Below are 22,283 nucleotides of genomic sequence, written 5' to 3' on the forward strand. Positions count from 1 at the left end.
GTGAATGTGTCATATACCCCTGTCAGCTGCAAGAAAGGAACCACGAAACAGGTAATTAATATTTATATTAATTACTGATAACAATCAGGCTAGATGTAAAATCTAGACCTGCAGACATGTCATAGTCTTTCCCGTATACATGAAGATATATGTGTTTTTAATAAGTATATCGTCTATGGACAGCTTTATATATAACACAACCATATCTCAGGTACAGAGATTAGGAACATTCCAAAGTTGACGAGTAAAAAGGTAGCAGAAAGGTGAACATGGGTAACAGGAGTGTCGAGGAGTGTACATGGGTGATAGATGGGTGTACATGGGTGACAGTGGGCGTAGGGAGTAACAGAGGGAGGAACATGGGTGACAGAGAGGTGTTGGGTGTGTAGAGGAGTGTACATGGGTGATAGAGGAGCGTAGAGGAGTGTACATGGTAACAGAGGAGTGGTGTCAGAGGGGTGTAGAGGAGTGTACATGGGTGACAGAGGATCGTAGAGTAATGTACATGGGTGACAGGGGGACGTAGGGGGTGAAAGAGGGGTGTACCGGGTGATAGAGGGGTGTACATAGGTGACAAAGGGGTGTTGGGGGTGTAGAGGTGTGTACATGGGTGGCAGAGTGGTTCAGAGGAGTGTATATGAGTGATAGATGGGTTTAAATGGGTGAAAGGGGGCGTAGGGGGTGACAGAGTGGTGTACATTGGTGACAGAGAGGTGTTGGGGGTGTAGAGGAGTGTACGTGGGTGACAGGAGCGCAGAGTAGTATACATGGATAACAGAAGGGTTTAGGGGTGTACATTGGTGATAGAGGGTTGTAGAGGAGTGTACATGGGTGACGGAGGAGCTTAGAGGAGTGTAAATGGGTAACAGATGGGTGTAGAGGGGTGTACATGGGTGACAGAGCGGTGTAGAGGAGTGTACATGGGTGACAGAGGGGTGTAGAGGAGTGTACATGGGTGACAGAGGATCGTAGAGTAGTGTACATGGGTGACAGGGGGACGTAGGGGGTGAAAGAGGGGTGTACGGGGTGATAGAAGGGTGTATATAGGTGACAGAGGGGTGTTGGGGGTGTAGAGGAGTGTACATGGGTGATAGAGGAGCGTAGAGGAGTGTACATGGTAACAGAGGAGTGGTGTCAGAGGGGTGTAGAGGAGTGTACATGGGTGACAGAGGATCGTAGAGTAGTGTACATGGGTGAAAAGGGGACATAGGGGGTGAAAGAGGGGTGTACGGGGTGATAGAGGGGTGTACATAGGTGACAGAGGGGTGTTGGGGGTGTAGAGGTGTGTACATGGGTGGCAGAGTGGTTCAGAGGAGTGTATATGAGTGATAGATGGGTGTAAATGGGTGAAAGGGGGCGTAAGGGGTGACAGAGTGGTGTACATTGTGACAGAAAGGTGTTGGGGGTGTAGAGGAGTGTACGTGGGTGACAGAGGAGCACAGAGTAGTTTACATGGATAACAGAAGGGTGTAGGAGTGTACATTGGTGATAGAGGGGTGTAGAGGAGTGTACATGGGTGACGCAGGAGTGTAGAGGAGTGTAAATGGGTAAGAGATGGGTGTAGAGGGGTGTACATGGGTGACAGAGGGGTGTAGAGGAGTGTAGATGGGTGACAGAGGGGTGTAGAGGAGTGTACATGGGTGACAGAGGGGTGTAGAGGAGTGTACATGGGTGACAGAGGGGTGTAGAGGAGTGTACATGGGTAACAGAGGAGTGTAGAGGAGTGTACAGAGGCCTACGTTACCATTACTTGATTAACTGTTGTATATTATATAAAACATTTAGATAAAATATTTTACAAAAATATACATTATATTTTAAGTTCCTTTTTCCACTCCTTTTTCCATAATTCCTGAGTTAAGTAGTTCTGGCCCTAGATTGTTATATATATTAGCGTCTGTAGCATGTATCAGGAACATGTTATCATACCTGTGTCTTTTTTTCAGATGACTGATGCCCGACATATACCCCCGTCAGCTGCAAGAAAGGAACCACGAAACAGGTAATTAATATTTATATTAATTACTGATAACAATCAGGCTAGATGTAAAATCTAGACCTGCAGACATGTCATAGTCTTTCCCGTATATATGAAGATATATGTGTTTTTAATAAGTATATCGTCTATGGACAGCTTTATATATAACACAACCATATCTCAGGTACAGAGATTAGGAACATTCCAAAGTTGACGAGTAAAAAGGTAGCAGAAAGTGGAACATTGGTAACAGCAGTGTCGAGGAGTGTACATGAGTGGCAGAGTGGCTTAGAGGAGTGTACATGGGTGATAGATGGGTGTACATGGGTGACAGGGGGCGTAGGGGGTGACAGAGGGGTGTACATGGGTGACAGAGGTGTTGGGTGTGTAGAGGAGTGTACATGGGTAATAGGGGAGCATAGAGGAGTGTACATGGTAACAGAGGAGTGTAGAGGAGTGTACATGGGTGTCAGAGGGGTGTAGAGGAGTGTACATGGGTGACAGAGGAGCGTAGAGGAGTGTACATGGGTAACAGAGGAGTGTACATGGGTGACAGGGGGGACCTAGGGGGTGAAAGAGGGGAGTACGGGGTGATAGAGGGGTGTACATAGGTGACAGAGGGGTGTTGGGGGTTTAGAGGTGTGTACATGGGTGGCAGAGTGGTTCAGAGGAGTGTATATGAGTGATAGATGGGTGTAAATGGGTGAAAGGGGGCTTAGGGGGTGACAGAGTGGTGTACATTGGTGACAGAGAGGTGTTGGGGGTGTAGAGGAGTGTACGTGGGTGACAGAGGAGCGCAGAGTAGTATACATGGATAACAGAAGGGTGTAGGGGTGTACATTGGTGATAGAGGGGTGTAGAGGAGTGTACATGGGTGACGGAGGAGCTAAGAGGAGTGTAAATGGGTAACAGATGGGTGTAGAGGGGTGTACAAGGGTGGCAGAGCGGTGTAGAGGAGTGTACATGGGTGACAGAGGGGTGTAGAGGAGTGTACATGGGTGACAGAGGATCATAGAGTAGTGTACATGGGTGACAGGGGGACGTAGGGGGGGAAAGAGGGGTGTACGGGGTGATAGAAGGGTGTACACAGGTGACAGAGGGTTGTTGGGGGTGTAGAGATGTGTACTTGGGTGGCAGAGTGGTTTAGAGAAGTGTATATGAGTGTTAGATGGGTGTAAATGGGTGAAAGGGGGCGTAGGGGGTGACAGAGTGGTGTACATTGTTGACAAAGAGGTGTTGGGGGTGTAGAGGAGTGTACGTGGGTGACAGAGGAACGCAGAGTAGTATACATGGATAACAGAAGGGTGTAGGGGTGTACATTGGTGATAGAAGGGTGTAGAGGAGTGTACATGGGTGACGGAGGAGCTTAGAGGAGTGTAAATGGGTAACAGATGGGTGTTCAGGGGTGTACATGGGTGACAAAGGGGTGTAGAGGAGTGTACATGGGTGACAGAGGGGTGTAGAGGAGTGTACATGGGTCACAGAGGATCGTAGAGTAGTGTACATGGTTGACAGGGGACGTAGAGGGTGAAAGAGGGGTAAACGGGGTGATAGAAGGGTGTACATAGGTGACAGAGGTGTGTTGGGGGTGTAGAGATGTGTACTTGGGTGGCAGAGTGGTTTAGAGGAGTGTATATGAGTGATAGATGGGTGTAAATGGGTGAAAGGGGGCGTAGGGGGTGACAGAGTGGTGTACATTGGTGACAGAGAGGTGTTGGGGGTGTAGAGGAGTGTACGTGGGTGACAGAGGAGCGCAGAGTAGTATACATGGATAACAGAAGGGTGTAGGGGTGTACATTGGTGATAGAGGGGTGTAGAGGAGTGTACATGGGTGACAGAGGAGTGTAGAGAAGTGTAAATGGGTAACAGATGGGTGTAGATGGGTGTACATGGTTGACAAAGGGGTGTAGAGGAGTGTACATGGGTGACAGAGGGGTGTAGAGGAGTGTACATTGGTGACAGAGGGGTGTAGAGGAGTGTACATGGGTGACAGAGGGGTGTAGAGGAGTGTACATGGGTAACAGAGGAGTGTAAAGAGGCCTACATTACCATTACTTGATTAACTGTTGTATATTATATAAAACATTTAGATAAAATATTTTACAAAAATATACATTATATTTTAAGTTCCTTTTTCCACTCCTTTTTCCATAATTCCTGAGTTAAGTAGTTCTGGCCCTAGAGTGTTATATATATTAGCGTCTGTAGCATGTATCAGGAACATGCTATCATACCTGTGTCTTTTTTTACAGATGACTGATGCCCGGTAAAACGGTGAACGTGACATATACCCCCGTCAGCTGCAAGAAAGGAACCACGAAACAGGTAATTTATATTTATATTAATTACTGATAACAATCAGGCTAGATGTAAAATCTAGACCTGCAGACATGTCATAGTCTTTCCCGTATATATGAAGATATATGTGTTTTTAATAAGTATATCGTCTATGGACAGCTTTATATATAACACAACCATATCTCAGGTACAGAGATTAGGAACATTCCAAATTTGACGAGTAAAAAGGTAGCAGAAAGGGGAACATTGGTAACAGCAGTGTCGAGGAGTGTTCTTGGGTGGCAGAGTGGTTTAGAGGAGTGTACATGGGTGATAGATGGGTGTACATGGGTGACAGGGGGCATAGGGGGTGACAGAGGGGTGTACATGGGTGACAGAGGTGATGGGTGTGTAGAGGAGTGTACATGGGTAATAGGGGAGCATAGAGGAGTGTACATGGTAACAGAGGAGTGTTAAGAAGTGTACATGGGTGTCAGAGGGGTGTAGAGGAGTGTACATGGGTGACAGAGAAGCGTAGAGGAGTGTACATGGGTAACAGAGGAGTGTACATGGGTGACGGGGCTGTAGAGGAGTGTACATGGGTGACAGAGGGGTGTAGAGGAGTGTACATGGGTGACAGAGGGGTGTAGAGGAGTGTACATGGGTGACAGAGGATCGTAGAGTAGTGTACATGGGTGACAGGGGTACGTAGGGGGTGAAAGAGGGGTTTACGGGGTGATAGAAGGGTGTACACAGGTGACAGAGGGGTGTTGGGGGTGTGGAGATGTGTACATGGGTGGCAGAGTGGTTTAGAGGAGTGTATATGAGTGATAGATGGGTGTAAATGGGTGAAAGGGGGCTTAGGGGGTGACAGAGTGGTGTACATTGGTGACAGAGAGGTGTTGGGGGTGTAGAGGAGTGTATGTGGGTGACAGAGGAGCGCAGAGTAGTATACATGGATAACAGAAGGGTGTAGGGGTGTACATTGATGATAGAAGGGTGTAGAGGAGTGTACATGGGTGACGGAGGAGCTCAGAGGAGTGTAAATGGGTAACAGATGGGTGTAGAGGAGTGTACATGGGTGACAAAGGGGTGTAGAGGAGTGTACATGGGTGACAGAGGGGTGTAGAGGAGTGTACATGGGTGACAGAGGATCGTACAGTAGTGTACATGGGTGACAGGGGGACGTAGGGGGTGAAAGAGGTGTGTACGGGGTGATAGAAGGGTGTACGTAGGTGACAGAGGGGTGTTGGGGGTGTAGAGATGTGTACATGGGTGGCAGAGTGGTTTAGAGGAGTGTATCTGAGTGATAGATGGGTGTAAATGGGTGAAAGGGGACGTAGGGGTGACAGAGTGGTGTACATTGGTGACAGAGAGGTGTTGGGGGTGTAAAGGAGTGTACGTGGGTGGCAGAGGAGCGCAGAGTAGTATACATGGATAACAGAAGGGTGTAGGAGTGTACATTGGTGATAGAAGGGTGTAGAGGAGTGTACATGGTTGACGGAGGAGCTTAGAGGAGTGTAAATGGGTAACAGATGGGTGTAGAGGGGTGTACATGGGTGACAGAGCGGTGTAGAGGAGTGTACATGGGTGACAGAGGAGTGTAGAGGAGTGTAAATGGGTAAGAGATGGGTGTAGGGGAGTGTACATGGGTGAAAGAGGGGTGTAGAGGAGTGTACATTGGTGACAGAGGGGTGTAGAGGAGTGTACATGGGTGACAGAGGGGTGTAGAGGAGGGTACATGGGTAACAGAGGAGTGTAGAGGAGTGTACAGAGGCCTACATTACCATTACTTGATTAACTGTTGTATATTATATAAAACATTTAGATAAAATATTTTACAAAAATATTCATTATATTTTAAGTTCCTTTTTCCACTCCTTTTTCCATAATTCCTGAGTTAAGTAGTTCTGGCCCTAGAGTGTTATATATATTAGCCTCTGTAGCATGTATCAGGAACATGTTATCATGCCTGTGTCTTTTTTTACAGATGACTGATGCCCGACATATACCCCCGTCAGCTGCAAGAAAGGAACCACGAAACAGGTAATTAATATTTATATTAATTACTGATAACAATCAGGCTAGATGTAAAATCTAGACCTGCAGACATGTCATAGTCTTTCCCGTATATATGAAGATATATGTGTTTTTAATAAGTATATCGTCTATGGACAGCTTTATATATAACACAACCATATCTCAGGTACAGAGATTAGGAACATTCCAAAGTTGACGAGTAAAAAGGTAGCAGAAAGGGGAACATTGGTAACAGCAGTGTCGAGGTGTGTACATGCGTGGCAGAGTGGTTTAGAGGAGTGTACATGGGTGATAGATGGGTGTACATGGGTGACAGGGGGCGTAGGGGGTGACAGAGGGGTGTACATGGGTGCCAGAGGTGTTGGGTGTGTAGAGGAGTGTACATGGGTAATAGGGGAGCATAGAGGAGTGTACATGGTAACAGAGAAGTGTAGAGGAGTGTACATGGGTGAAAGAGGAGCGTAGAGGAGTGTACATGGGTAACAGAGGAGTGTACATAGATGAAAGGGGGACGTAGGGGGTGAAAGAGGGGTGCACGGGTTGATAGAGGGGTGTACATAGGTGACAGAGGGGTGTTGGGGGTGTAGAGGTGTGTACATGGCTGGCAGAGTGGTTCAGAGGAGTGTATATGAGTGATAGATGGGTGTAAATGGGTGAAAGGGGGCGTAGGGGGTGACAGAGTGGTGTACATTGGTGACAGAGAGGTGTTGGGGGTGTAGAGGAGTGTACGTGGGTGACAGAGGAGCGCAGAGTAGTATACATGGATAACAGAAGGGTGTAGGGGTGTACATTGGTGATAGAGGGGTGTAGAGGAGTGTATATGGGTGACGGAGGAGCTTAGAAGAGTGTAAATGGGTAACAGATGGGTGTAGAGGGTTGTACATGGGTGACAGAGCGGTGTAGAGGAGTGTACATGGGTGACAGAGTGGTGTAGAGGAGTGTACATGGGTGACAGAGGGGTGTAGAGGAGTGTACATGGGTGACAGAGGATCGTAGAGTAGTGTACATGGGTGACAGGGGGACGTAGGGGGTGAAAGAGGGGTGTACGGGGTGATAGAGGGGTGTACATAGGTGACAGAGGGGTGTTGGGGGTGTAGAGATGTGTACATGGGTGGCAGAGTGGTTTAGAGGATTGTATATGAGTGATAGATTGGTGTAAATGGGTGAAAGGGGGCGTATGGGGTGACAGAGTGGTGTACATTGGTGACAGAGAGGTGTTGGGGGTGTAGAGGAGTGTACGTGGGTGACAGAGGAGCACAGAGTAGTATACATGGATAACAGAAGGGTGTAGGGGTGTACATTGGTGACAGAGGGGTGTAGAGGAGTGTACATGGGTGACGGAGGAGTGTAGAGGAGTGTAAATGGGTAACAGATGGGTGTAGAGGGGTGTACATGGGTGACAGAGCGGTGTAGAGGAGTGAACATGGGTGACAGAGGGGTGTAGGGGAGTGTACATGGGTGACAGAGGGGTGTAGAGGAGTGTACATGGGTGACAGAGGATCGTAGAGCAGTGTACATGGGTGACAGGGGGACGTAGGGGGTGAAAGAGGGGTGTACGGGGTGATAGAAGGGTGTACGTAGGTGACAGAGGGGTGTTGGGGGTGTAGAGGTATGTACATGGGTGGCAGAGTGGTTCAGAGGAGTGTATATGAGTGATAGATGGGTGTAAATGGGTGAAAGGGGGCGTAGGGGTGACAGAGTGGTGTACATTGGTGACAGAGAGGTGTTGGGGGTGTAGAGGAGTGTACGTGGGTGACAGAGGAGCGCAGAGTAGTATACATGGATAACAGAAGGGTGTAGGGGTGTACATTGGTGATAGAAGGGTGTAGAGGAGTGTACATGGGTGACGGAGGAGCTTAGAGGAGTGTACATGGGTAACAGATGGGTGTAGAGGGGTGTACATGGGTGACAGAGCGGTGTAGAGGAGTGTACATGGGTGACAGAGGGGTGTAGAGGAGTGTACATGGGTGACAGAGGGGTGTAGAGGAGTGTACATGGGTGACAGAGGGTTGTAGAGGAGTGTACATGGGTAACAGAGGAGTGTAGAGGAGTGTACAGAGGCGTACATTAACATTACTTGATTAACTGTTGTATATTATATAAAACATTTAGATAAAATATTTTACAAAAATATACATTATATTTTAAGTTCCTTTTTCCACTCCTTTTTCCATAATTCCTGAGATAAGTAGTTCTGGCCCTAGAGTGTTATATATATTAGCGTCTGTAGCATGTATCAGGAACATGTTATCATACCTGTGTCTTTTTTACAGAGAACTGATGCCCGGTGAAAAGGTGAATGTGTCATATACCCCCGTCAGCTGCAAGAAAGGAACCACGAAACAGGTGATTAATATTTATATTAATTACTGATAACAATCAGGCTAGATGTAAAATCTAGACCTGCAGACATGTCATAGTCTTTCCCGTATACATGAAGATATATGTGTTTTTAATAAGTATATCGTCTATGCACAGCTTTATATATAACACAACCATATCTCAGGTACAGAGATTAGGAACATTCCAAAGTTGACGAGTAAAAAGGTAGCAGAAAGGTGAACATGGGTAACAGGAGTGTCGAGGAGTGTACATGGGTGATAGATGGGTGTACATGGGTGACAGTGGGCATAGGGAGTAACAGAGGGAGGAACATGGTTGACAGAGAGGTGTTGGGTGTGTAGAGGAGTGTACATGGGTGATAGAGGAGCGTAGAGGAGTGTACATGGTAACAGAGGAGTGGTGTCAGAGGGGTGTAGAGGAGTGTACATGGGTGACAGAGGATCGTAGAGTAGTGTACATGGGTGACAGGGGGACGTAGGGGGTGAAAGAGGGGTGTACCGGGTGATAGAGGGGTGTACATAGGTGACAAAGGGGTGTTGGGGGTGTAGAGGTGTGTACATGGGTGGCAGAGTGGTTCAGAGGAGTGTATATGAGTGATAGATGGGTTTAAATGGGTGAAAGGGGGCGTAGGGGGTGACAGAGTGGTGTACATTGGTGACAGAGAGGTGTTGGGGGTGTAGAGGAGTGTACGTGGGTGACAGGAGCGCAGAGTAGTATACATGGATAACAGAAGGGTGTAGGGGTGTACATTGGTGATAGAGGGTTGTAGAGGAGTGAACATGGGTGACGGAGGAGCTTAGAGGAGTGTAAATGGGTAACAGATGGGTGTAGAGGGGTGTACATGGGTGACAGAGCGGTGTAGAGGAGTGTACATGGGTGACAGAGGGGTGTAGAGGAGTGTACATGGGTAATAGGGGAGCATAGAGGAGTGTACATGGTAACAGAGGAGTGTAGAGGAGTGTACATGGGTGTCAGAGGGGTGTAGAGGAGTGTACATGGGTAACAGAGGAGCGTAGAGGAGTGTACATGGGTAACAGAGGAGTGTACATGGGTGACAGGGGGACGTAGGGGGTGAAAGAGGGGTGTACGGGGTGATAGAAGGGTGTATATAGGTGACAGAGGGGTGTTGGGGGTGTAGAGGAGTGTACATGGGTGATAGAGGAGCGTAGAGGAGTGTACATGGTAACAGAGGAGTGGTGTCAGAGGGGTGTAGAGGAGTGTACATGGGTGACAGAGGATCGTAGAGTATTGTACATGGGTGAAAAGGGGACATAGGGGGTGAAAGAGGGGTGTACGGGGTGATAGAGGGGTGTACATAGGTGACAGAGGGGTGTTGGGGGTGTAGAGGTGTGTACATGGGTGGCAGAGGGGTTCAGAGGAGTGTATATGAGTGATAGATGGGTGTAAATGGGTGAAAGGGGGCGTAAGGGGTGACAGAGTGGTGTACATTGGTGACAGAAAGGTGTTGGGGGTGTAGAGGAGTGTACGTGGGTGACAGAGGAGCACAGAGTAGTTTACATGGATAACAGAAGGGTGTAGGGGTGTACATTGGTGATAGAGGGGTGTAGAGGAGTGTACATGGGTGACGCAGGAGTGTAGAGGAGTGTAAATGGGTAAGAGATGGGTGTAGAGGGGTGTACATGGGTGACAGAGGGGTGTAGAGGAGTGTAGATGGGTGACAGAGGGGTGTAAAGGAGTGTACATGGGTGACAGAGGGGTGTAGAGGAGTGTACATGGGTGACAGAGGGGTGTAGAGGAGTGTACATGGGTGACAGAGGGGTGTAGAGGAGTGTACATGGGTAACAGAGGAGTTTAGAGGAGTGTACAGAGGCCTACATTACCATTACTTGATTAACTGTTGTATATTATATAAAACATTTAGATAAAATATTTTACAAAAATATACATTATATTTTAAGTTCCTTTTTCCACTCCTTTTTCCATAATTCCTGAGTTAAGTAGTTCTGGCCCTAGAGTGTTATATATATTAGCGTCTGTAGCATGTATCAGGAACATGTTATCATACCTGTGTCTTTTTTTCAGATGACTGATGCCCGACATATACCCCCGTCAGCTGCAAGAAAGGAACCACGAAACAGGTAATTAATATTTATATTAATTACTGATAACAATCAGGCTAGATGTAAAATCTAGACCTGCAGACATGTCATAGTCTTTCCCGTATATATGAAGATATATGTGTTTTTAATAAGTATATCGTCTATGGACAGCTTTATATATAACACAACCATATCTCAGGTACAGAGATTAGGAACATTCCAAAGTTGACGAGTAAAAAGGTAGCAGAAAGTGGAACATTATTAACAGCAGTGTCGAGGAGTGTACATGAGTGGCAGAGTGGCTTAGAGGAGTGTACATGGGTGATAGATGGGTGTACATGGGTGACAGGGGGCGTAGGGGGTGACAGAGGGGTGTACATGGGTGACAGAGGTGTTGGATGTGTAGAGGAGTGTACATGGGTAATAGGGGAGCATAGAGGAGTGTACATGGTAACAGAGGAGTGTAGAGGAGTGTACATGGGTGTCAGAGGGGTGTAGAGGAGTGTACATGGGTGACAGAGGAGCGTAGAGGAGTGTACATGGGTAACAGAGGAGTGTACATGGGTGACAGGGGGACCTAGGGGGTGAAAGAGGGGAGTACGGGGTGATAGAGGGGTGTACATAGGTGACAGAGGGGTGTTGGGGGTTTAGAGGTGTGTACATGGGTGGCAGAGTGGTTCAGAGGAGTGTATATGAGTGATAAATGGGTGTAAATGGGTGAAAGGGGGCTTAGGGGGTGACAGAGTGGTGTACATTGGTGACAGAGAGGTGTTGGGGGTGTAGAGGAGTGTACGTGGGTGACAGAGGAGCGCAGAGTAGTATACATGGATAACAGAAGGGTGTAGGGGTGTACATTGGTGATAGAGGGGTGTAGAGGAGTGTACATGGGTGACGGAGGAGCTTAGAGGAGTGTAAATGGGTAACAGATGGGTGTAGAGGGGTGTACAAGGGTGGCAGAGCGGTGTAGAGGAGTGTACATGGGTGACAGAGGAGTGTAGAGGAGTGTACATGGGTGACAGAGGATCATAGAGTAGTGTACATGGGTGACAGGGGGACGTAGGGGGGGAAAGAGGGGTGTACGGGGTGATAGAAGGTTGTACACAGGTGACAGAGGGTTGTTGGGGGTGTAGAGATGTGTACTTGGGTGGCAGAGTGGTTTAGAGAAGTGTATATGAGTGTTAGATGGGTGTAAATGGGTGAAAGGGGGCGTAGGGGGTGACAGAGTGGTGTACATTGTTGACAAAGAGGTGTTGGGGGTGTAGAGGAGTGTACGTGGGTGACAGAGGAACGCAGAGTAGTATACATGGATAACAGAAGGGTGTAGGGGTGTACATTGGTGATAGAAGGGTGTAGAGGAGTGTACATGGGTGACGGAGGAGCTTAGAGGAGTGTAAATGGGTAACAGATGGGTGTAGAGGGGTGTACATGGGTGACAGAGCGGTGTAGAGGAGTGTACATGGGTGACAGAGGGGTGTAGAGGAGTGTACATGGGTGACAGAGGGGTGTAGAGGAGTGTACATGGGTGACAGAGGATCGTAGAGTAGTGTACATGGGTGACAGGGGGACGTAGGGGGTGAAAGAGGAGTGTACGGGGTGATAGAAGGGTGTACATAGGTGACAGAGGGGTGTTGGGGGTGTAGAGATGTGTACATGGGTGGCAGAGTGGTTTAGAGGATTGTATATGAGTGATAGATGGGTGTAAATGGGTGAAAGGGGGCGTAGGCGGTGACAGAGTGGTGTACATTGGTGACAGAGAGGTGTTGGGGTTGTAGAGGAGTGTACGAGGGTGACAGAGGAGCGCAGAGTAGTATACATGGATAACAGAAGGGTGTAGGGGTGTACATTGGTGATAGAGGGGTGTAGAGGAGTGTACATGGGTGACGGAGGAGCTTAGAGGAGTGTAAATGGGTAACAGATGGGTGTAGAGGGGTGTACATGGGTGGCAGAGCGGTGTAGAGGAGTGTACATGGGTGACAGAGGGGTGTAGAGGAGTCTACATGGGTGACAAATGGGTGTAGAGGAGTGTACATGGGTGACAGAGGATCATAGAGTAGTGTACATGGGTGACAGGGGGACGTAGGGGGTGAAAGAGGGGTGTACGGGGTGATAGAAGGGTGTACACAGGTGACAGAGGGGTGTTGGGGGTGTAGAGATGTGTACATGGGTGGCAGAGTGGTTTAGAGAAGTGTATATGAGTGTTAGATGGGTATAAATGGGTGAAAGGGGGCGTAGGGGGTGACAGAGTGGTGTACATTGGTGACAAAGAGGTTTTGGGGGTGTAGAGGAGTGTACGTGGGTGACAGAGGAGCGCAGAGTAGTATACATGGATAACAGAAGGGTGTAGGGGTGTACATTGGTGATAGAAGGGTGTAGAGGAGTGTACATGGGTGACAGAGGAGCTTAGAGTAGTGTAAATGGGTAACAGATGGGTGTTCAGGGGTGTACATGGGTGACAAAGGGGTGTAGAGGAGTGTACATGGGTGACAGAGGGGTGTAGAGGAGTGTACATGGGTGACAGAGGATCGTAGAGTAGTGTACATGGGTGACAGGGGGACGTAGGGGTGAAATAGGGGTGTACGAGGTGATAGAAGGGTGTACATAGGTGACAGAGGGGTGTTGGGGGTGTAGAGATGTGTACATGAGTGGCAGAGTGGTTTAGAGGAGTGTATATGAGTGATAGATTGGTGTAAATGGGTGAAAGGGGGCGTAGGGGGTGACATAGTGGTGTAAATTGGTGACAGAGAGGTGTTGGGGGTGTAGAGGAGTGTACGTGGGTGGCAGTGGAGCGCAGAGTAGTATACATGGATAACAGAAGGGTGTAGGGGTGTACATTGGTGATAGAGGGGTGTAGAGGAGTGTATATGGGTGACGGAGGAGTGTAGAGGAGTGTAAATGGGTAAGAGATGGGTGTAGAGGGGTGTACATGGGTGACAGAGGGGTGTAGAGGAGTGTAGATCGGTGACAGAGGGGTGTAGAGGAGTGTACATGGGTGACAGAGGGGTTTAGAGAAGTGTACATGGGTGACAGAGGGGTGTAGAGGAGTGTACATGGGTAACAGAGGAGTGTACAGAGGCCTACATTACCATTACTTGATTAACTGTTGTATATTATATAAAACATTTAGATTAAATATATTACAAAAATATACATTATATTTTAAGTTCCTTTTTCCACTCCTTTTTCTATAATTCCTGAGATAAGTAGTTCTGGCCCTAGAGTGTTATATATATTAGCGTCTGTAGCATGTATCAGGAACATGTTATCATACCTGTGTCTTTTTTTTACAGAGGACTAATGCCCGACATATACCCCCGTCAGCTGCAAGAAAGGAACCACGAAACAGGTAATTAATATTTATATTAATTACCGATAACAATCAGGCTAGATGTAAAATCTAGACCTGCAGACATGTCATAGTCTTTCCCGTATATATGAAGATATATGTGTTTTTAATAAGTATATCGTCTATGGACAGCTTTATATATAACACAACCATATCTCAGGTACAGAGATTAGGAACATTCCAAAGTTGACGAGTAAAAAGGTAGCAGAAAGTGGAACATTGGTAACAGCAGTGTCGAGGAGTGTACATGGGTGGCAGAGTGGTTTAGAGGAGTGTACATGGGTGATAGATGGGTGTACATGGGTGACAGGGGGCGTAGGGGGAGACAGAGGGGTGTACATGGGTGACAGAGGTGTTGGGTGTGTAGAGGAGTGTACATGGGTAATAGGGGAGCATAGAGGAGTGTACATGGTAACAGAGGAGTGTAGAGGAGTGTACATGGGTGACAGGGGGACGTAGGGGGTGAAAGAGGGAAGTACGGGGTGATAGAGGGGTGTACATAGGTGACAGAGGGGTGTTGGGGGTGTAGAGGTGTGTACATGGGTGGCAGAGTGGTTCAGAGGAGTGTATATGAGTGATAGATGGGTGTAAATGGGTGAAAGGGGGCGTAGGGGGTGACAGAGTGGTGTACATTGGTGACAGAGAGGTGTTGGGGGTGTAGAGGAGTGTACGTGGGTGACAGAGGAGCGCAGAGTGGTATACATGGATAACAGAAGGGTGTAGGGGTGTACATTGGTGATAGAGGGGTGTAGAGGAGTGTACATGGGTGACGGAGGAGCTTAGAGGAGTGTAAATGGGTAACAGATGGGTGTAGAGGGGTGTACATCGGTGACAGAGCGGTGTAGAGGAGTGTACATGGGTGACAGAGGGGTGTAGAGGAGTGTACATGGGTGACAGAGGGGTGTAGAGGAGTGTACATGGGTGTCAGAGGATCGTAGAGTAGTGTACATGGGTGACAGGGGGACGTAGGGGGTGAAAGAGGGGTGTACGGGCTGATAGAAGGGTGTACATAGGTGACAGAGGGGTGTTGGGGGTGTAGAGATGTGTACATGGGTGGAAGAGTGGTTTAGAGGAGTGTATATGAGTGATAGATGGGTTTAAATGGGTGAAAGGGGGCGTAGGGGGTGACAGAGTGGTGTACATTGGTGACAGAGAGGTGTTGGGGGTGTAGAGGAGTGTACGTGGGTGACAGAGGAGCGCAGAGTAGTTTACATGGATAACAGAAGGGTGTAGGGGTGTACATCGGTGATAGAGGGGTGTAGAGGAGTGTACATGGGTGACGGAGGAGTGTAGAGGAGTGTAAGTGGGTAAGAGATGGGTGTAGAGGGGTGTACATGGGTGACAGAGGGGTGTAGAGGAGTGTAGATGGGTGACAGAGGGGTGTAGAGGAGTGTACATGGGTGACAGAGGGGTGTAGAGGAGTGTACATGGGTGACAGAGGGGTGTAGAGGAGTGTACATGGGTGACAGAGGGGTGTAGAGGAGTGTACATGGGTAACAGAGGAGTGTAGAGGAGTGTACAGAGGCCTACATTACCATTACTTGATTAACTGTTGTATATTATATAAAACATTTAGATAAAATATTTTACAAAAATATACATTATATTTTAAGTTCCTTTTTCCACTCCTTCTTCCACAATTCCTGAGTTAAGTAGTTCTGGCCCTAGAGTGTTATATATATTAGCGTCTGTAGCATGTATCAGGAACATGTTATCATACCTGTGTCTTTTTTTACAGATGACTGATGCCCGACATATACCCCCGTCAGCTGCAAGAAAGGAACCACGAAACAGGTAATTAATATTTATATTAATTACTGATAACAATCAGGCTAGATGTAAAATCTAGACCTGCAGACATGTCATAGTCTTTCCCGTATATATGAAGATATATGTGTTTTTAATAAGTATATCGTCTATGGACAGCTTTATATATAACACAACCATATCTCAGGTACAGAGATTAGGAACATTCCAAAGTTGACGAGTAAAAAGGTAGCAGAAAGTGGAATATTGGTAACAGCAGTGTCGAGGAGTGTACATGGGTGGCAGAGTGGTTTAGAGGAGTGTACATGGGTGATAGATGGGTGTACATGGGTGACAGGGGGTGTAGGGAGTGACAGAGGGGTGTACATGGGTGACAGAGGTGTTGGGTGTGTAGAGGAGTGTACATGGGTAATAGGGGAGCATAGAGGAGTGTACATGATAACAGAGGAGTGTAGAGGAGTGTACATGGGTGACAGAGGAGTGTACATGGGTGACAGGGGGACGTAGGGGGTGAAAGAAGGGAGTACGGGGTGATAGAGGGGTGTACATAGGTGACAGAGGGGTGTTGGGGGTGTAGAGGTGTGTACATGGGTGGCAGAGTGCTTTAGAGGAGTGTATATGAGTGATAGATGGGTGTAAATGGGTGAAAGGGGGCGTAGGGGGTGACAGAGTGGTGTACATTGGTGACAGAGGTGTTGGGGGTGTAGAGGAGTGTACGTGGGTGACAGAGGAGCGCAGAGTAGTATCCATGGATAACAGAAGGGTGTAGGGGTGTACATTGGTGATAGAGGGGTGTAGAGGAGTGTACATGGGTGACGGAGGAGCTTAGAGGAGTGTAAATGGATAACAGATGGGTGAAGAGGGGTGTACATGGGTGACAGAGCAGTGTAGAGGAGTGTACATGGGTGACAGAGGGGTGTAGAGGAGTGTACATGGGTGACAGAGGGGTGTAGAGGAGTGCACATGGGTGACAGAGGATCGTAGAGTAGTGTACATGGGTGACAGGGGGACGTAGAGGGTGAAAGAGGGGTGTACGGGATGATAGAAGGGTGTACATAGGTGACAGAGGGGTGTTTGGGGTGTAGAAATGTATACATGGGTGGCAGAGTGGTTTAGAGGAGTGTATATGAGTGATAGATGGGTGTAAATGGGTGAAAGGGGGCGTAGGCGGTGACAGAGTGGTGTACATTGGTGACAGAGAGGTGTTGGGGGTGTAGAGGAGTGTACGTGGGTGGCAGAGGAGCGCAGAGTAGTATACATGGATAACAGAAGGGTGTAGGGGTGTACATTGGTGATAGAAGGGTGTAGAGGAGTGTACATGGGTGACGGAGGAGCTTAGAGGAGTGTACATGGGTAACAGATGGGTGTAGAGGGGTGTACATGGGTGACAGAGCGGTGTAGAGGAGTGTACATGGGTGACAGAGGGGTGTAGAGGAGTGTACATGGGTGACAGAGGGGTGTAGAGGAGTGTACATGGGTGACAGAGGGGTGTAGAGAAGTGTACATGGGTAACAGAGGAGTGAAGAGGAGTGTACAGAGGCCTACATTACCATTACTTGATTAACTGTTGTATATTATATAAAACATTTAGATAAAATATATTACAAAAATATACATTATATTTTAAGTTCCTTTTTCCACTCCTTTTTCTATAATTCCTGAGATAAGTAGTTCTGGCCCTAGAGTGTTATATATATTAGCGTCTGTAGCATGTATCAGGAACATGTTATCATACCTGTGTCTTTTTTACAGAGGACTAATGCCCGGTGAAAAGGTGAACGTGTCATATACCCCCGTTAGCTGCAAGAAAGGAACCACGAAACAGGTAAATAATATTTATATTAATTACTGATAACAATCAGGCTAGATGTAAAATCTAGACCTGCAGACATGTCATAGTCTTTCACGTATACATGAAGATATATGTGTTTTTAATAAGTATATCGTCTATGGACAGCTTTATATATAACACAACCATATCTCAGGTACAGAGATTAGGAACATTCCAAAGTTGACGAGTAAAAAGGTAGCAGAAAGGTGAACATGGGTAACAGGAGTGTCGAGGAGTGTACATGGGTGATAAATGGGTGTACATGGGTGACAGTGGGCGTAGGGAGTAACAGAGGGGGGAACATGGGTGACAGAGAGGTGTTGGGTGTGTAGAGGAGTGTACGTGGGTGACAGAGGAGCGCAGAGTAGTATACATGGATAACAGAAGGGTGTAGGGGTGTACAATGGTGATAGAAGGGTGTAGAGGAGTGTACATGGGTGACGGAGGAGCTTAGAGGAGTGTAAATGGGTAACAGATGGGTGAAGAGGAGTGTACATGAGTGACAGAGGGGTGTAGAGGAGTTGACATGGGTGACAGAGGGGTGTAGAGGAGTGTACATGGGTGACAGAGGATCGTAGAGTAGTGTACATGGGTGACAGAGTGGTTTAGAGGAGTGTATATGAGTGATAGATGGGTGTAAATGGGTGAAAGGGGGCATAGGGGGTAACAGAGTGCTGTACATTGGTGACAGAGAGGTGTTGGGGGTGTAGAGGAGTGTACATGGGTGATAGAGGAGCGTAGAGGAGTGTACATGGTAACAGAGGAGTGGTGTCAGAGGGGTGTAGAGGAGTGTACATGGGTGACAGAGGATCGTAGAGTAGTGTACATGGGTGACAGGGGGACGTAGGCGGTGAAAGAGTGGTGTACGGGGTGATAGAAGGGTGTACGTAGGTGACAGAGGGGTGTTGGGGGTGTAGAGATGTGTACATGGGTGGCAGAGTGGTTTAGAGGAGTGTATATGAGTGATAGATGGGTGTAAATGAGTGAAAGGGGGCATAGGGGGTAACAGAGTGCTGTACATTGGTGACAGAGAGGTGTTGGGGGTGTAGAGGAGTGTACGTGGGTGACAGAGGAGCGCAGAGTAGTATACATGGATAACAGAAGGGTGTAGGGGTTTACATTGGTGATAGAGGGGTGTAGAGGAGTGTACATGGGTGACGGAGGAGCTTAGAGGAGTGTAAATGGGTAACAGATGGGTGTAGAGGGGTGTACATGGGTGACAGAGCGGTGTAGAGGAGTGTACATGGGTGACAGAGGGGTGTAGAGGAGTGTACATGGGTGACAGAGGGGTGTAGATGAGTGTACATGGGTGACAGATGATCATAGAGTAGTGTACATGGGTGACAGGGGACGTAGGGGGTGAAAGAGGGGTGTACGGGGTGATAGAAGGGTGTACACAGGTGACAGAGGGGTGTTGGGGGTGTAGAGATGTGTACATGGGTGGCAGAGTGGTTTAAAGGAGTGTATATGAGTGATAGATGGGTGTAAATGGGTGAAAGGGGGCGTAGGCGGTGACAGAGGGGTGTACATGGGTGACAGAGGTGTTGGGTGTGTAGAGGAGTGTACATGGGTAATAGGGGAGCATAGAGGAGTGTACATGGTAACAGAGGAGTGTAGAGGAGTGTACATGGGTGTCAGGGGTGTAGAGGAGTGTACATGGGTGACAGAGGAGCGTAGAGGAGTGTACATGGGTAACAGAGGAGTGTACATGGGTGACAGGGGGATGTAGAGGGTGAAAGAGGGGTGTACAGGGTGATAGAGTGGTGTACATAGGTGACAGAGGGGTGTTGGGGGTGTAGAGGTGTGTACTTGGGTGGCAGAGTGGTTCAGGGTAGTGTATATGAGTGATAGATGGGTGTAAATGGGTGAAAGGGGGCGTAGGAGGTGACAGAGTGGTGTACATTGGTGACAGAGAGGTGTTGGGGGTGTAGATTAGTGTACGTGGGTGACAGAGGAGCGCAGAGTAGTATACATGGATAACAGAAGGGTGTAGGGGTGTACATTGGTGATAGAGGGGTGTAGAGGAGTGTACATGGGTAACGGAGGAGCTTAGAGGAGTGTAAATGGGTAACAGATGGGTGTAGAGGGGTGTACATGGGTAACAGAGTGGTGTAGAGGAGTGTACATGGGTGACAGAGGGGTGTAGAGGAGTGTACATGGGTGACAGAGGGGTGTAGAGGAGTGAACATGGGTGACAGAGGATTATAGAGTAGTGTACATGGGTGACAGGGGGACGTAGGGGGTGAAAGAGGGGTGTACGGGGTTATAGAAGGGTGTACATAGGTGACAGAGGGGTGTTGGGGGTGTAGAGATATGTACATGGGTGGCAGAGTGGTCTAGAGGAGTGTATATGAGTGATAGATGGGTGTAAATGGGTGAAAGGGGGCCAAGGGGGTGACAGAGTGGTGTACATTGGTGACAGAGTGGTGTTGGGGGTGTAGAGGAGTGTACGTGGGTGACAGAGGAGCGCAGAGTAGTATACATGGATAACAGAAGGGTGTAGGGGTGTACATTGGTGATAGAAGGGTGTAGAGGAGTGTACATGGGTGACGGAGGAGCTTAGAGGAGTGTAAATGGGTAACAGATGGGTGAAGAGGAGTGTACATGAGTGACAGAGGGGTGTAGAGGAGTTGACATGGGTGACAGAGGGGTGTAGAGGAGTGTACATGGGTGACAGAGGATCGTAGAGTAGTGTACATGGGTGACAGAGTGGTTTAGAGGAGTGTATATGAGTGATAGATGGGTGTAAATGGGTGAAAGGGGGCATAGGGGGTAACAGAGTGCTGTACATTGGTGACAGAGAGGTGTTGGGGGTGTAGAGGAGTGTACATGGGTGATAGAGGAGCGTAGAGGAGTGTACATGGTAACAGAGGAGTGGTGTCAAAGGGGTGTAGAGGAGTGTACATGGGTGACAGAGGATCGTAGAGTAGTGTACATGGGTGACAGGGGGACGTAGGCGGTGAAAGAGTGGTGTACGGGGTGATAGAAGGGTGTACGTAGGTGACAGAGGGGTGTTGGGGGTGTAGAGATGTGTACATGGGTGGCAGAGTGGTTTAGAGGAGTGTATATGAGTGATAGATGGGTGTAAATGAGTGAAAGGGGGCATAGGGGGTAACAGAGTGCTGTACATTGGTGACAGAGAGGTGTTGGGGGTGTAGAGGAGTGTACGTGGGTGACAGAGGAGCGCAGAGTAGTATACATGGATAACAGAAGGGTGTAGGGGTGTACATTGGTGATAGAGGGGTGTAGAGGAATGTGCATGGGTGACAGGGGAGCGTAGAGGAGTGTAAATGGATAACAGATGGGTGTAGAGGGGTGTACATGGGTGACAGAGCGGTGTAGAGGAGTGTACATGGGTGACAGAGGGGTGTAGAGGAGTGTACATGGGTGACAGAGGGGTGTAGAGGAGTGTACATGGGTGACAGAGGGGTGTAGAGAAGTGTACATGGGTAACAGAGGAGTGTAGAGGAGTGTACAGAGGCCTACATTACCATTACTTGATTAACTGTTGTATATTATATAAAACATTTAGATAAAATATATTACAAAAATATACATTATATTTTAAGTTCCTGTTTCCACTCCTTTTTCTATAATTCCTGAGATAAGTAGTTCTGGCCCTAGAGTGTTATATATATTAGCGTCTGTAGCATGTATCAGGAACATGTTATCATACCTGTGTCTTTTTTACAGAGGACTAATGCCCGGTGAAAAGGTGAACGTGTCATATATCCCCGTTAGCTACAAGAAAGGAACCACGAAACAGGTAATTAATATTTATATTAATTACTGATAACAATCAGGCTAGATGTAAAATCTAGACCTGCAGACATGTCATAGTCTTTCCCGTATACATGAAGATATATGTGTTTTTAATAAGTATATCGTCTATGGACAGCTTTATATATAACACAACCATATCTCAGGTACAGAGATTAGGAACATTCCAAAGTTGACGAGTAAAAAGGTAGCAGAAAGGTGAACATGGGTAACAGGATTGTCGAGGAGTGTACATGGGTGATAGATGGGTGTACATGGGTGACAGTGGGCGTAGGGAGTAACAGAGGGGGGAACATGGGTGACAGAGAGGTGTTGGGTGTGTAGAGGAGTGTACATGGGTGATAGAGGAGCGTAGAGGAGTGTACATGGTAACAGAGGAGTGGTGTCAGAGGGGTGTAGAGGAGTGTACATGGGTGACAGAGGATCGTAGAGTAGTGTACATGGGTGACAAGGGGACGTAGGGGGTGAAAGAGGGGTGTACGGGGTGATAGAGGGGTGTACATAGGTGACAGAGGGGTGTTGGGGGTGTAGAGGTGTGTAGCAGAAAGGGGGACATTGGTAACAGCAGTGTCGAAGAGTGTACATGGGTGGCAGAGTGGTTTAGAGGAGTGTACATGGGTGATAGATGGGTGTACATGGGTGACAGGGGGCGTAGGGGGTGACAGAGGGGTGCACATGGGTGACAGAGGTGTTGGTTGTGTAGAGGAGTGTACATGGGTAATAGGGGAGCATAGAGGAGTGTACATGGTAACAGAGGAGTGTAGAGGAGTGTACATGGGTGTCAGAGGGGTGTAGAGGAGTGTACATGGGTGAAAGAGGAGCGTAGAGGAGTTTACATGGGTAACAGAGGAGTGTACATAGATG

The sequence above is a fragment of the Hyla sarda genome, chromosome 6, assembly GCF_029499605.1.
Source record: "Hyla sarda isolate aHylSar1 chromosome 6, aHylSar1.hap1, whole genome shotgun sequence".
In the NCBI taxonomy this organism is placed as follows: Eukaryota; Metazoa; Chordata; class Amphibia; order Anura; family Hylidae; genus Hyla; species Hyla sarda.